Source organism: Macaca thibetana, chromosome 11 (genome assembly GCF_024542745.1).
Source record: "Macaca thibetana thibetana isolate TM-01 chromosome 11, ASM2454274v1, whole genome shotgun sequence".
NCBI classification, from domain to species: Eukaryota; Metazoa; Chordata; class Mammalia; order Primates; family Cercopithecidae; genus Macaca; species Macaca thibetana.
The window spans coordinates 115621809-115638413 of record NC_065588.1 but is presented as its reverse complement, the minus strand read 5'-3'; the positions used below and the strand labels follow the sequence as shown (position 1 = coordinate 115638413).

The following is a 16605-nucleotide window of genomic DNA, read 5'->3' as shown; positions in this document are numbered from 1 at the left end:
GTGGGTGGACGCTAAGCATGCAGAGCCCTTGAAGCATGAAATTACCCCCTGTTTCCTTTGTAACAGGTAGAAGGAACTAGGGAAAATGCTTTTAAGCAGAAAAAGGAGAGACGTTGGGGAGACAAGAACAATAATGTGGATTTTAGTATCAGACAGATGTAAGTTTCAAATCTTCAGGCTTCAAATCTTCTGCCCGGTGGAGTGACCTTGGACAAGTCCTTTATCTGAGCCTCTACATTCTCATTTCTACTATGGTGAAGGTGCTTATAACAATACTTGCTTTGCAGTACAGTTGTAACAATTAAACTTAGTGAACACAGAATGCCTGGCATGTAGCAAGCTATCGGTAAATGGAATCTGTCATTTTTTATCTAGCATGATGATTAGTAGTTCCACAAATATTTTCTGGGGGCCTATTAAGGGCCTGTCATAGTTCCAGCATCTTGAGACTCTAAAATGCTTAAGCTCAAGATGATCAGGGCTGTTAAACACTGTTTTACAACACCAAAGGTGGTGTGTGTGAGTGCTCACTTTCTGAAGGTGCTGGTTAAAGTCTGGTGGCTTCATTGTAGCCCGGTTGCACCAGAAGAGGTCATCTGACCTTGTGTCATTTATTAAATGAATCCTTATTTCTTTGCTCTATCCCTTCACTGAAAATGTCACACAAAAGCAGGAAGCTCCAGACTGATATTTCTTTCCTCTTGAAGCCTGTCCAGGTGTGGGCACGAGTTGCCACTTTGAAGGCTCTTTTCTAAGCCACTGGGAGAAAATTTCATTTGCAAAGCTTTCCCTGTGTCTTTCTCTCCAAGGGCGAGTTGATTAAGCATGTTTGTCTGCATTTATTCCATGTACATTTCAAAAGTTGTTTACTGCAGCTACATTTTAAAAATATAAACATGCTCCCTGTTTAATGCAGGTACAAATCTCCAGGATGTGCATTTTTGAGCCTAGGGCGTAGGTGGAGACGCAGACAAAATAAATACTATTCGGAAGCAGTGAAAGCAAAACAACGAATCATTTGTGAAAGAGAGAATGACTGCAGGAAGTATAAAATCAGAAATACGCTGTGGAACTCTTGGATGCTATTGTGAAATGCATTTTCCCCCTCCTCCCTTTCCAAGGAAAACTTAAACCATATTTCCTGCACGATGAAATCTTTGAAATGGCCCAAATCTCATTTTAACAAAAACACATGATTGAGTTTGTCTAACTAGAGATTTAATGAGCTGTAAAATGTATTATGAGTACCTGGCAACCCTCAGAATGCTTTCTTTATTGTGACAGGGTCTTGCTCTGTCACCCAGGCTGGAGTGCAGTGGTGCTATTACAACTCACTGCAGTCTCAACCTCATGGGTTCAAGTGTTTCTCTTACCTCAGCCTCCTAAGTAGCTGGGACCATAGGTGTGTGCCATCATGACTGTCTGATTTTTTCATTTTTTTTTTGTACTTTTGTAGCAATGGATTCTTGCCATATTGCCCAGGGTGATCTCAAACTCCTTGTCTCAAGCAATCCTCCTGCTTTGGCTTCCCAAAGTGCTGGGATTATAGGCATGAGCCACCACATCTGGCCACAAAACTGTTATATAGCACTTGCACCTCACAAACAGGAGACCCAGGGTCAGGATGTTCACCTTGGTTTTGTTTAGGAGGCAAAGTCTACTGTTCTTCAGAGAGAGGTTTTGTACAAACATGTGGTCCATGCAGTGCTATGGTTGAGCATCAACTTGCATGGCTGATTGCAGCCTGTGGCATTCCCGGATTGATTGATTCATTCATCCCATGAATATTTATTGAGCACCACTTTGTGCTAGGCCTTATGCTATGGTGTTTGGTATTGGGGATAACAATGATCATAACAGTCATTTTACTGAGTGCTTATTATGCGTCCTGTGTTGGGTAAGAACTTGACATGGCATCTCTCATTTGATCTCCATCACAACTCTACTAGAAAAATGTTACTATTATTATCACCATTTTACAGATGAGAAAACCAGCCAGGACTAATTCAGCCTTAATTCCAAACTCTCAGGGAAGAATCTTATTGGTCCAGCTTGGGTCAAGTGTCCACTTCTCTTCACAGCAGAGGTGAAGAGAGTGGAGCTGTGTCACTTAGTTCAAAGTTGGCTACAGTCCAATGGGAGGCAGTTCTCAGAGAAACAGGGTCTCCGTGAGTAGCTGCACCCTCTTCCATGTCTGCTGGGGTACGGAGGGTGGATTTGGGGGAAGATGAAGTGATGGATATCTTAGGCCAATGATATCCTAGGTCCTGGGACCACTCCACTAGGAGGTCCCACAGCAGCTCCTACCTCTGAACTCCACAGGACACCCCTTGTTTCTAGAATAAATCCCCCTCTCTTGATCTCTGAAAGGGTTTATGTTACTTATGATTGAGGGGGCCTGAGTTGGCTGGTCTTATAATCACAGATAGCTGAATACTTCCAGAGCCCTGTCCTGGGTTTTGACCCCTGACCTCTGCAATATTGCACACCGAATTGCACAGGGGAGCAAACCAGTAGAATGCACAGCTGTCTCAAGCACTCAGATATGCCACACGACTCACTGGTATGCTGCGGGACCCCACTGCAGAAGGCTTCCAGAAGGTGGCCACTTCAGACCAAGCATTTCTACAGGGCTCAGAGGGAAGAAAAAGATACTGGACCTTCGCTAATTCTTTTTTTTTTTTTTTTTTTTTTTTTTTTTTTTTTTGAGACGGAGTCTCGCTCTGTCGCCCAGGCTGGAGTGCAGTGGCTGGATCTCTGCAAGCTCCGCCTCCCGGGTTTACGCCATTCTCCTGCCTCAGCCTCCCGAGTAGCTGGGACTACAGGCGCCCGCCACCTCGCCCGGCTAGATTTTTGTATTTTTTAGTAGAGACGGGGTTTCACCGTGTTAGCCAGGATGGTCTTGATCTCCTCCCGTCTCGGCCTCCCAAAGTGCTGGGATTACAGGCTGGAGCCACCGCGCCCGGCTGACCTTCCCTAATTCTAATACAGGAAAGCCCTGTCAACCTACACAACAAAATTCTTTTAGCTTTCTGTAGGAGTACCAACAACAACAGTAATGACACTGATAACGATAGCTCTCGTTTGCTAGGTGCCAGACACCGCAGTATCACGTTACATGCACATTACTCCGCGGCATGCACATTACATGCATTTTTCTGTTTGACATTCACAACAGCCCTTTTGGGTAGAGGTTATTATTGCTGTCATTGTGCAGAGGCAGAAACTGAGGCCCAAGAGGGACAAGTAATTTGCCCAAACGCACATAACTATGAGGTATGGGTGGTGGCTCTCCAATCCAGATCATTCTGAGGCTACAGCCCAAGTTCTAACATTATATCCATGTTATATTATGCCTAAGACATTGAGGCCTTGTCTGGTATTTCAGCAATTTGATGGTTAGTGTTGAAGTCCTCAGGATCTGCAGCTCAGAATATCCTGAGTACTGAAAGCACCCAGACGTGGATGGCGTTTTAAGAAAAGACATACACACACATACACATAGACACATACTTGGAAAAAGAAGTCACACTGGCATGAATGGTGACAGTAGGTGCTGCTGGTCCCACTGTGGCTTAGAGGAACTCGGAATAGCCTCAGAGACATGTGGGTAAGAGTCCATTTTCTGATGCGTCTTGAATTTGGTTCATCTCAGCATCCTCACATCCTCCCCTCACCTTTTATAAAAAGTAAAGTCATGCAGAACTGGGTGCTTTGTTGAGGAACGTGGTCAAGACCTAATCCAAAATGAGAAATGGCATCACACAAAATTCTGAATGTATACTGAGGTCTGACTAGTTGGCCTGTGGTTAAACAGCAGGAAATTAAGCCAAGTGGCGTGGCTGCCCCACCTGGAAGCATTGCTGCGTTTTAGAACTTTTGTAAAAATAAATGTCAGTGAAGACAAAAGGAATGAGCTCTTTAAAAATAAATGCACCTGCCACTGTTCTTGCTTAAGATCATCTAACTCCTTTGCTACTCAAAGTGTGACTCGGGAACTAGAAGCATCTGTGTCACCTGGGGGCTTGTCAGAAAAGCAAGTATCAGCCCTACTTTGAGCTGCTGAGTTCAAATCTGCATTTCCACAAGGATTCCCAAGTGATTCCTCTTGCAGATTAGAATTTGAGAAGCAGAGAGCTTCTTTTGGTCATCAAAGAACTCATCTTGGCATAATTATGCTGAAAGAATGGCCACTGGATTCTCTGAGGGGTCCATCCACATTCATTCATTTGTCCATTCATTCATTCATTCACCCATTCACTGATTCATCTATTTAAAAAATATATTGATTATCCAGTAAATGTCAGGTACTGGGGCTATGACTGTAAACATGAGAGATGTGATGTATAGACTGGTGGGAGAGAAAGACATTAAATAAACATTTATTTAGTTATTATAGTGAGTACCAGGATAGATACATTTAGTAAGCACAACAAACACAGTGTTACAGGGCCCTGATCTGCTTACTGACGGGGAGAACTTGCAGGGAGGATTAGGGAAGGTGTCTTTGGGGAAGTGGTATCTAAACAGACCCCAAAAAGGACAAAAGTGTGTTTATTAAGGGAATGGTCTGGGCAGCAGGAATGGCCTGTGCAAATGCCGGGAGGCGGGAAGATGCGAGGTATATTGAAGCCTTGTCCTCTATGATTTGAGAGTGGCATTATGGTAGCATTACATGTAACAGTGAGATGTTAGGAGCCTTTCCCCCCTTAGGAGAGATATTTGATGACCTATTTATTTTATATATGAAAACATGCATCATTACAGACTAAACAGACATATTTCCCTCTGGAGAAAGTCTACTTCTTTCATGTGGTCACACACCGGCCAGGAGTCAAGGTGTTTTCCTTGATGCAGAGAAGAGAAAAGCATCTTTGTCTTCCATTTGCATTTTCCATTTAGTTTTCAGTTTATCAGCCACTAATGGTAACGTGTGCAAAGCCACTACCCAAATGAATGGCAAGCTTGCTCTGTGTATGTGTGTGCATGTGTGCATGCCTGTGTCTTGGTGGTGATTTGTGGAAGTGATGGGAGGTGGGGGGGGGGCTAACCCTAAAGATGCCTTGGGTCTGGGGCTCAGGGGCTCAGACTCACCATGGTCTACAGTCCCCTGCCATTTCCCACTCTACTTGCTTCTTTTCTAAGCCTAGACTTCTTTTCTAAGTCTAGCATGTTACAGCTTTGTGAGCACAAGTAGTGTATTTGGGAGGTGATCCTGGGAAACCCCCATAGGAGAGTGGGACAAGGACAGGAAGGTGTGTTAATGAGCAAGCAGGTGACCACTATGGGCAACTTGGGGCTCAACCCTGCTGGCACCACAGGGGAATAATATAGAGTTGGAGTTAGCAAACTTGTCTAGAAAGGGCCACACCATAAATACTAGGCTTTGGGGGGTATACAGTCGCTTGTACAACTCTGCCCTTGTAGTATGAAGGCAACCGTAGACCATATGTAAAGAAATAGGCGTGGCTGTCTTCCAATATAACTTTATTTATAAAAACAAGCCATGGGCCAGATTTGGCTGGTGAACTGTAGTTTGTTGACTCTTGATATCGAAGATGTCTCAGAGTTCTTGCATCTGAAGGCAAGGCAACTCAGGTACTTATCTGTTATCATTTGTCTGCCATTGGTAGAGGGATGCTCCTTAAGGCATTGCCTTCTTGTCCCTTATGAACTGCCCCAGACCACAGACAGAGAGCCACAGGTGCTACTGTGGGAAGCCACGAATGTGCGTGAGCATGGGAAGAGCCAAGAGGGGGGACTATTTTACAATGAGTGAAGTAAGACTCAGAGAGGGCAAATGATGGTATGAGCTCACAAGGAAAGTAGTGGTCATGATCAAAACAGAGCTGATCTCTATGCTGTTTGTACATGGCGACACTCTAAAAGTAGGAGATTTTATGCAGTGTTTTCCAATTGCATTTTAACATCTGTCTAGGAACTTTTGTTCTGAAGCACACCATTTAGAAAGCATGTCACCACAACCTATTCCATGAAATTGATTTTCTTCTGCTCCCCAAACTGTTACAGAAACACTTGAGAATCAAAGTAAGAACAAAGATACATAATTTAAGTGTTTATTCTTGAGAACCTTTTAAAATGTCTTGATTATATGTGTTTCCAAGAGGTACATATAGAAACTTTGCAAATCAATGAAAAGGCAGCAAACTGCCTAAGAGAAAATAGGGCAAATAATACAAACAGGTAACTCTCCAAAGAGAAAATATAAATAAACAATGAATATACATAGATGATCCTCAATCTTGACAATCAGGTAAGTACAAGAAAACAATAAGATGTCCTCTTTGCCCATCACACTGGCAGAAAGTTAAATGCCTTATTAAAGAGTGGATGAAGATGTGAAGTAACTGGTACTTGGATATTCAAGTAGGCTGTGATTTGGGACAAATTTTCTGGAGGTTTATTTGATTAATAAAATCTATTTCCTCTCACTTTCTTCTTCCAAGAACAAGAGAAGGAATCACAATCGGTCCATGACAGTCATGGTCATGGTCATCTCATTCCTCTTGCCAGTGGCAGGTGTATGTGTGAGTTTGCAGCTCAATCCTGGCCAAGGGGATCCTTGCTGCTGAAGAGGCATGTCTGCACATGCCGCCTAGAACATCTCCAGCCATCATGTGATCCCTCTGGGAGGCATTCCCAACTCTCTGAGAGAAGCAGAACAGAAAGATGGAAAGAAAGCGCCTAGCTCCAGGATGAAGACATTGAGCCGCTGAATTAACCATCTTTGTGTTGCTCTAACCTTCAGAGTTCACCTTAACATGAGAAAATAAAACCCTTATTGCTTAGCCACTGGGATCTTCTTTTATTTGCAGCCAAAAGTATCTTAACTGATACAATTATCTCTCCCACATAGAAATGGGGGCTTATGTGCCCAAATAGGCAATGCACAAGTATTTTATTATTGCATGTAATCGTGAGACATTAAGAGTAACCTGAAATGTGCATCAGAGGGGACCTAGGGAAATAAACTGTGATTCAGTAACACTATGGAATTTGAGGCAGCCGTTAACAGCAATTAGGTAAATTTTTATGTGCTGATCCCAACATCTCCAAGATCTCTAAGACATTTAAGTTTTTAGAAGTTGTGAAATAAATACATATGGTATAATCCCATTTACGAAAAACAAAATAATCCTTAAAATAAAATGTGTGAAGATTCATATATATACACATTCATACCTATAGAAAAAGGGGGTAGGAGGAATCACATCATATACATAAAAGCATTTGCCTCTGGAGCTGGGAGATGGGCAGTGGGTGAGAGTTAAGAGAAATTTGTGCTTTTTTATGTATGTCACTTGTCCTTTTAGCAACACAAATGAGTGAATTTATGGCTTTGTCATAAAAAAGATAATGTTTGGAAAATAGCCCACATGCTCATTATAGAAAAATCTAGCAAATGCTAGAATGCACAGATGTAAGTTTTGTTCAAACCATGCAAGACAGAGGGGTTTTTTTTGGTGGTGGTTGTTTAGAAAAACACAATATTTCAGGTTTCCTGGGGGCAAAGAGGAACTTCTCTTCAGGCCCTCAAATGATTTTCATGTGTGTGGCACAATTACTCGGGCAGAGTTCAGTGTTTTTAATCAAAAGCTACTTGTCAAGTAGGTAATATCACTTTGCCTAGCCTGCGTAAACAAAGCTTTGTGAGGACTGGGTTTGGAAAGTGGAAGAGCTGAATCATTTAAATTGGAGTGTGTGTGTGTGTGTGTGTGTGTGTGTGTGTGTGTGTGTGTGAGAGAGAGAGAGAGAGAGAGAGAGAAAGAGAGAGAGAGACAGAGGGAGAGAGAGAGAAAGAGAGAGACAGAGTTGGGGGAGAAGAGGGGAGGAGGATGGAGTGCTCTGTGTGACGTACACGATTCTGGAGAATTCTCCATAGAAATATCCACCCTGTGTTTTCCAGCACCGGCTCTGCTCCCAACCACTTGGAACCATAAGAATTTGACCTTCCAAAGGAGAGAGGCTTCCTCGCAATGCTTGGTTGGTAATGACTGAGTTGTAGGCACGGACTGTTTCGTAATTGCCTTCCAGTTGTCTCCTACATTTTTCTGAGTTGGGTACCATTAGTCTCAAGGCTCCTGTCATGTGGCCATTAAATCATTGTTTTATCTGACAGCGTCATTTCTGCAAAACCCTGGAGAGAAAATACTACACATTTTCCAGGACTGGAATGCTGCCACCTGGTCATTATGCCCAGCAGCCCTCAGACAGCTACCCCTAAAGACGTGCACCTTTGGGGCAACGGCACCATGGCTCCCCAGACTAAACAGCTCTGGAGGGCTTACTGTGTTACTGGTTGTTTTTTTTTTTTTTTTTTTTTTTTTTTTTTTTTAATGAGTGGAATTACCCTGGTCAGCAAGCAGCCTCTAGCACTAATTTAGGAGACTGATTCTGACAAATGGGTGTAAAGAAAAGAAGAATGGCAGGAAAAACATTGGTTTTCAGAATCAAAAAGGATGCTTTTCTGAGGGTATCACTTATTTTTCCTTCCACCCCTGCAAACTACCCAGGGCAAGAGCAGAAGAAAAATTTTTCCAACAGGGTCTAATTGTTATCTGAAATAAATGAGAACAGGGAGGTTTGAGGACTCCCGAACATGGACAGATGAGGTAGGAGGAATGGTCTTCGTGACTGATTTCCAACAGCCAAGCTGCAAGGCTGAATAAAGAGGATGCCAGTGAGTCCTTAACAAAACAATAAAAAACCAAGGCTTGCCACCTTCAGGGATCATAATTTATTCATTCAACAAATAAATGGTTGAATGGTTAGTGGTTGCTCTGTGCTGGACATTCTTCTAGGAGCTGGGGACAGCAATGAACCAAGCAATGTCTCTATATCTTAACTGGGCTCTGAGTAGGAAAGAGATGGTGCACTTAAATTGGCAATTGGAGGAGGAGTTGAATAAAGGGACTATTTGCACAGACTGTTTGCAAAGATCCCCCTACAAGGGATAGTGCAGTCCCCTGGGGCTAGCAACAGCAGGGAGCTGTTACCACCCTGAAAGGGCACAGAGGGGGAGCAGTGACTGGCAGTGAAGAGGTTGGTGGTAGGGAGATGCCGTGTGACAGGAGCCAGGACCAGAGAATCATAACCAACCAAGTCCATGTAGCGAAAATGAGACTGGGAACAGAGACTCCAACCTTTCTCTCCCCTTACCCTTCTGTATTAGTCTGTTTTCAGGCTATTGATAAAGACATACCTGAAACTGGGTAATTTATTTTTTAAAAAAGAGGTTTAATGGACTCATAGTTCCACGTGGCTGGGCTCACCATCATGGTGGAAGGCAAAAGGCACGTCTTACATGGCAGCAGGCAAGAGAGAATGAGAGCCAAATGAAAGGGGTTTCCCTTTATAAAACCGTCAGATCTCTTGAGACTTATTCACTACCACAAGAACAGTATGGGGGAAACTGCCCCCATGATTCAATTATGTTCCATCAAGTCCCTCCCACAACATATGGGAATTATGGGGGCTGCAATTCAAGATGAGATGTGGGTGGAGACACAGCCAAACCATATCACCTTTGATCTCCTAGCAGTGTTTTCTATTGGCTGAATCCAACTGGAGGCTGGAGAGCAAGGGAGGTCATTAATTTGCCATTCTCCTGGGGCACAGAGCAGAGAGGAGAAGGGTGGCAAGTGGCTCTGAAGGGGCAAATGGAATATTTCCAGCACAATCCTTGTCCTCTAGGAGTCAATATTCTACCTAGGGGACACAGACCATAAACAAATAAGCCCATAGCTCTACAATACAATGTTGCCAGGACTTCATTAATCTAAGCAGCACCTCTGTGCAAATTAGAAAAAGCCACCCTCTCTCCAAATGGATTCAGCCCCGTGCCAGGGCACATGGTTTAGCAAGGGCTGGATATCAGCCCCCCACTCAATGTTTGGTCAGGAGCTTGTGCAGAACTCAACCCACAAAACACAATATCCTTCATGGCCAAGTGGTCAAGGTGTCATAAAGAAAATTGAGAATCCATGACTTGGAATGAGCTGGTGATAAGTGATGCACAGAAATAGCTTTTCTAGGGCATTAGGCTTCGTCATACCAGTGACATGGTGACATGCTGCAAATACAGGGTCATTAAGGGGCCCCAAGGATGTCCAACAAGCTGTTCCCCCAGGACCAGTCCCTTGCAGCTCCCTGCAAACTTCACAGGTAGGCAGAAGCCAGGATGGGTCCCTTGTAGTTAGCCACCAGTGGGAGTTGCCCGGAGCTCCCGCAGGGAATAGCAAGTCTTTCTTCTCCCAGCTCCGGCTCCCTGAACTGTGATGAGCAATTTGTCTTTCAGCCTTGATCTGCTGTCAGTGGAGCTGACACTGACTCCGAGTATTAATTTCTTCTTGAGCTGTCTTACATTGCAGTCGACAGAGGGACGAAAAATGAAGTAGATTTGCCAGATACAGAAACTCATCACCCAGCTGCCTTTATTAGTAGTGAAGCTGCGGGGAGGAGGAAGGCCTGAGCCGTGCTCCTCTTCTTTTCTTAAGAAGCAGATGCCAAACCCCTAATGAAGCATCTTTTATTTTGCAGCCCTGTGCTTTGACACCTTTCTGCCTTCACTCTCCCTTGGCTGCAGAATATCTTAGCTCTGTCTCTCTTTTTTTTTTTTTTTTTTTTGAGATGGAGTCTCGCTCTGTCCCCCAGGCTGGAGTGCAGTGGTGGGATATTGGCTCACTGCAAGTTCCGCCTCCCTGGTTCACAGCCATTCTCCGGCCTCAGCCTCCCAAGTAGTTGGGACTACAGGCGCCTGCCACCACGCCCAGCTAACTTTTTGTATTTTTAGTAGAGATGGGGTTTCACCACGTTAGCCAGGATGGTCTTGATCTCCTGACCTCGTGATCCACCCGCCTCGGCCTCCCAAAGTGCTGGGATTCCAGGCGTGAGCCACCACACTCGGCCTAGCTCTGTCTCTTTAAAATGGCTAGGCAGAGATATTACCAAGAAATCCATGGACACCCCAAGTCTTTTCATCTGCTTATAACATCCTCACCCATCTCATGAACATGCCCTCTTGAAGGTCTCTTGTGTTGTCTAGATTTTGTTTTATTTGGGGATCTGTGGTGGGCAGAAACAAACAGGTTCATTCAGCTCAAGTTTTTAAAAATGTAGGAAATCTCATGGTATCCAATGATAGGAAGGCTCAGCTACTTCCTGTGTCTCTTGAGCTCTCAAAAGGGCACGGATGCTCAGATATGCTATTTTCTGCACACCTGTTTCTTTATTCTTTCTCTCTTTATGCTGGCTCCTTCTAATGTCCCACACAACCCATCATAGCTGTCCCGGCCCTAGAGCTTATGGGGCCCTCATCTCCATACTCTGTGGCTATCTGGATCTGTCTTTCAGTGTCCAAAGTCCAAGTTCCAGATAAGGAAATCTGATTGGTTCAGCTTGTATCAGGTGTGTCCCTTTGGTCTAGTCATCTGTAGCCTGGAGGGTGGGACCATGTGGTCTGTATAGCTTCCTGTCTCTGAAATAGGAAATATGGGTGTGGCCAGAAGACTTCTCCAGAACATCCAAGAAGAGATGCTATAGAGGCAAAAGCAGATCTGGATAATATATTTTTTATTTTATTTTTGTAGAGATAGAATCTCACTATGTTGCCCAGGTTGGTCTTGAACTCCTGGGCTCAAGCAGTTCTCCCACCTTGGCCTCACAAAGTGCTGGGATTATAGGTGTGGGCCACTGAGCCCAGCCCAGATCTGGATTTAAATCTCCATTCATCCAATCACTTCCAGATCTTTGATCAATTATTTAATTTCTTTAATTAATTTAATTTCCAGGGCAGTTGCCACCCAGGGTTATGCCTGCAAGACCAGCTTCAAGAACATGGCTCACAGACAAGCACAAAGAGGTTCCCCCATTAGTAGATCTCCAAGTACCCTGGGTCTGCTGCATTTTCAGCGACTCATCTCTTTGGGAGAAAAGGGGAGAAGTAAAGCTTTGTATTCACATTGAATGTGTTGGGATGGGTGGGTGGTCGAGATAGTCACAGCTTGGTGGCCTGGCATGTTTGGGGAAGCATTAAATATAATCACATCACTATTGTGTAGAATGTGTCCATGACCTCCCCTCACAGTTAGGCTCAAGGTCAAAATTCCTCATAACAGACTTCAAAGACTTCATGAATCAGCCTAAGTGTACATCTCCATCCTCATCTCCCAGAGTGCCCCATTACACTCTGCTCATTCATTCATTCATTCATTTGTTCATTCATTCCCACTGTTCTGAATGCCTATGATGGGCCAGCCCAGTGGTACAGGCCATACTGGGCCTTCTTGAGCTCCTGCTGTCTCATGCCTCAGGGCCTTCACAGATGCTCTTCCCCCTGTCAGGAACACTTTTCCCTCCACCCCTTCATCAGTTAGGTGCTCCCACAGAACTTTCTACTCTGTTCCCCTCCTGTGTCAGGACTTATTGGGATGAAGACAGAGGACAGAACTGGTGCCCGTCTTCCTTCCCTGTACCCGCAGTGACCAGTGTGCTGGCTGTCACATAGCTGAGCATCAGGCCAAGTCTGCTGAATGGATTAATGTCAAAAAAAGGGCTGGAAGACATATCTCTGCCTCATGGTAAAATGCTAGAGACTGCTATAAAGCTCATTTGCAGGTTTTGAGAAAAGTTTAATTACTGAACATTGACAAGGGAAAGAGTTTTTGTGGCTAAAAGTTTTGTGGCTAAAGCACATGAAAATCAGCTTCATGTTTGTGGAAAGAGAGGAAAGGTATGCATTTGCCTGGATGAGGGTCAAGTAGGGTTTCTCCTTGGCTCTGCCCCTGCCCCGCCTTATCTCTCTCTCTCAAGCACTAATGATAAAGATAGGAAGGTCACGAGAAGGTGTCAGATGCCTGCAAAGAGCCAGCCTGCTTTGTGCTCACTTACTGCACATTCCTCTGACTTTAGAAAACAAGACTTTTCCTTAAAGGGTCTCTGGTTGTAGCACAGGCACCTCCCCATGTCACCTGCTTCAACTTTCCATTGTGGATCTTAGGGTCTGAGATAAGAAATCCTTGTCATGAGCTTGCAGCACTGCTTGCTGGCCAGGCGACCTTGAGTGACTTCGACTCTCTGAGCTCCAGCTTCCTCATCCTTAGAATGGGGTGGCAATAGCAGGTGGCACCAGGGTTGTCATGAGGTGTAAATGAGAGAATGCATGGGAAGCTGTCAGCTTGGTGCCTGGTGCACAGGAAGGCCACAGTAGAAAGCAGTGGTTACTACCACTGAGTCTGAGTATCAGGATATCACACTGAGGATCTGGTTTTCCAAAGGACAAAGCTAGGGAGCTAGAGACTGTAATTCCAGAGATGTAAGGTATAGAAACAACTTATCCTGCTACTTTGGCTTGGTAACCACAGATGCCAATTCCTCCTGTATAGGGAGAACAGCTTCGACTGGAGAAATGTTGACACATCAAGGACAGAATTCGGCTTTCAAGGTCATCATGGCTCAGTTCACCAAAGCCTATGACAATTAATGGAGATCTTGAGCCAAAGACAAACCAAGAATAGAAACTGGAAACCTTGCGGACTGAGTAGTTTTGGTCCAATATGAGAATATTGTAGGAAGTACACTTTAAATTTGGTGGTGGTCATGGGGAGGAAGAAAACAAAAGTCCCTGTTAATTCAAATGAAGTGTTTCACTGATTACAGTAACAGAAGAAGTGCCTTGCCAAGTGGTGACCTCTCTGTCACTGGGCATATTCAGGCAAAGTCTGTTTGACGTAGGGTACATCTGTGTTCCGGATGCGTTGGTCATTCACAAACCACCTTCAGGATATTTGCCATGTCTCTACACTACTTTCATTACAACTTACTTAATATTTGTCTCTAAGCGAGCTAATTTTAGAAACATGATAGAAAGAAAACTTGCTACTATCACTGTAGGAAGAAAGCCATTCTTGCATGTCACAAATAGAAAGTAACTATAAAAGTAAATACAATAAAAACAAAACAAGCTATTCAATTACAGCTAGGCACTAATCTTCACAAGGCTCTGAGCCTGAGGCCTGCCCTTTCTGTTAAAAGGAAGAGCAACAAGTCCTTAGAGAGGTGTTAAAGATTGAATAGCACTAAATTGAGACTTTCTCCTTTGCATAATAAAAAAGGACAAAAGAGAATTTAAAAACAAGTACCTTTTCTGCTATGTGATTTCATGTTAAGGTCTACGTAACACTGAAAACTCGTCTCACCATCTGCTGTTAGTAACTGCCCCATCCTCGAGAAACTCATGGGAGAAGAATTCTAGCACCAAATCTGAGGTTTGGTAAGAGAAGACCTAAAATCCCTTCCAACTCTGAGATACTATGACATCAGTTTCTCACTGTGCTTTCTTGATATGCATTTCCCATCAAACGCTGGCAAATGCTTAAAAATCTGCTCTCCAGGGGAGAAGGAAAGGCCCTGATTTACAGTGTTTGCCAATTCCCATGGTGTAAATATTCCCATCATGGCTGACTGTACTCTACCAATATGAGATCATCAAATTCCGACCAAGAGTCGGAAGGAGATGAATACAATAGGTTCAGTATGAGCTGCTTCTAGCACATATGACTGTTCCCACCCAACTGTGGTTGTCCTCTTAAGAATATAAAATAAAACTGCATCCAAGGGATTTATACCTAATACTGAAAAATCTTGAAAAAGTCTCTGAGACACGTGGTCATCTTCTAGAGAATGTGTGTGTGAGGCATGAACTAGAAGACTTCTTGCAGTCCTGCTCCACAGTCTGATTCCATTTGTGCCCATTTCAGAGATAGAGGCATTGAGATACTTTCTTGCCTGCACTCCCCTACAAACACTTTAGTAACCACTGAGTTGGGCTTGACTTTCGATTGTCCACTGTACACATCTGTAGGTATATGCACATCTATATGTAATTAACATCTGCATTTCACCTGCTGGGAATTCTCAAAGGTAGCTTTGCTTTATATCCAAGCAAGGTGTTCAGGCTTCTGCTTACTTAACTTTTAAGTCATGGCCAAAGGGTTACCCTACCTCCAGTAGCTTCCCTGGATCAGTTCAAACCAGTCATCACCTTTCCACAGTTAGCATCTCCCGCACATCAATTACCATGTGCAGGTGAATTACTGTGTATGACTATGGCAATTACATCTCCATCTGATCTGTTTGCACATTTCACCGTACATACTTTCAAGAAAGCCCTGGGTCTAAGTAACATTGCATTGAGACCCACTCTGTGCCAGGCATTATATGATTATTAGTGTGTCTATTTCAGAGTTGCTATGAGGATTAGATAAGAAGCTTACCCACCTCTGCCATGGCATGGCATCCTTCCTTTTTGTTCCTGTAACCCAACAAAGTGCAGAACAGTGTTGTGGGCCTTGTGGGTCCCCAGTCAACATTCATGGATGGCAGTAAGGCTGCCAATGGCTCCAGATGCAAGCCCTGGCTGGTCTTCGGTCCAGTCCAGCCCTTTCAACATCTCCTGGGTGTCCAGGCCACAAAACATTTGAGTGTCCTCCACCTGGAAAATGATGTTCCATATATATCATCACTTAAGCTTAATTGCGAGTGGTTTGGAGGACACCCCACGTGGGGTGATTTTACACACGGTTATTATGTTGGCATATGTGTTTCATCATCTGTGGCCATCCGCAGCAACAACTATTTTTAGCTTCCTAGCAAAGGTCTGGCATGAGCTCCTAGTGTTTTCTTTTTTTCTTCTCCCCGTCAATGTTGGAATTGGCCTCTGTCTGGTACAACCAAGCCAGGCTGAGCTGGGGACTTCCAGAATGAGTGGAGAACTGCTGAATAAAGCTGTCGTCTGCTGACCTTGCCCTCTTGTCCCAGACCCACCAGAATGTGTTGGCTCTGGGCTGAGCATTGATTGTTATCAACATCTTAGATGGGTGGCTTACCCACCATGTACAGACGGAGGTTTCAGCTATGGGTCTGGCTCACTGCCTGCTGTCTTGACAAGCCTGTGTCAGTCTTGGCCTGTGCATAGGGCTTTGCCTGTGATATTATATAGGCTTGTGCCTTGAGGATCTTGGCAAGAACAAAAACAAAAACAATTTCAGCAATCTACTTACAACTGTTGGAGGGACAGCAAATTTCAGCTGTGTCTTGGGAGGCAGGTGCCATGTTTGTTAAGAGCATAGACAGACCTGGGTTCCAATCCTATCTCTGATGCTTATTAGCTCTATGACCAGTTACCTAATTTTCTTGAGCCTCAGTCTGTGGACCTGCAAAAATGGGACCAATAACACTGGCCCTCATGAGGCTGCTGTAAAGATTAACTGAGGTACTTGGTCTAGCGCCGATACAGGAGCTAGAAAGAAATTATTTAGGCAGATAGTGAGGGTGAAGGAGTCCTTGGTAAGGTTTCCCTTTTAATAAAAGGCAGCCCCCAGATCATTTCTTTTCTAACAAAGAGCAGCCTGTAAAATCAGGCTGCAGACATAGAAAAGCAAGCTAGAAGCTTGCACGGGTGAATGCTGGCAGCTGTGTGAATAGGAAAAGGCTACCTGAGGGCGAGGCATGTTCAACATGGCTGCTCCATCTTCCCTTTTCGTTGTCAACCACGCGTACAGTAAGGAACAGACAACATGGCGCCGG

The 16605-nt window shown here is 44.2% G+C and overlaps 1 protein-coding gene and 1 long non-coding RNA gene across 5 annotated transcripts in view; one reads left to right on the top strand and one right to left on the bottom strand.

Annotated features, from left to right (window-relative positions):
• LOC126930721 (uncharacterized) overlaps positions 1-6813 on the top strand; it is a 213844-nt gene extending 207031 nt beyond the window's left edge. For all 3 annotated transcript variants that reach the window (XR_007717655.1, XR_007717657.1, XR_007717658.1), the window contains one exon: positions 6468-6813. This is a non-coding gene — a long non-coding RNA (uncharacterized LOC126930721). The remainder of the gene's footprint in view (positions 1-6467) is intronic.
• CCDC60 (coiled-coil domain containing 60) overlaps positions 1-16605 on the bottom strand; it is a 205078-nt gene that overhangs the window by 147395 nt on the left and 41078 nt on the right. The window lies entirely within an intron of this gene.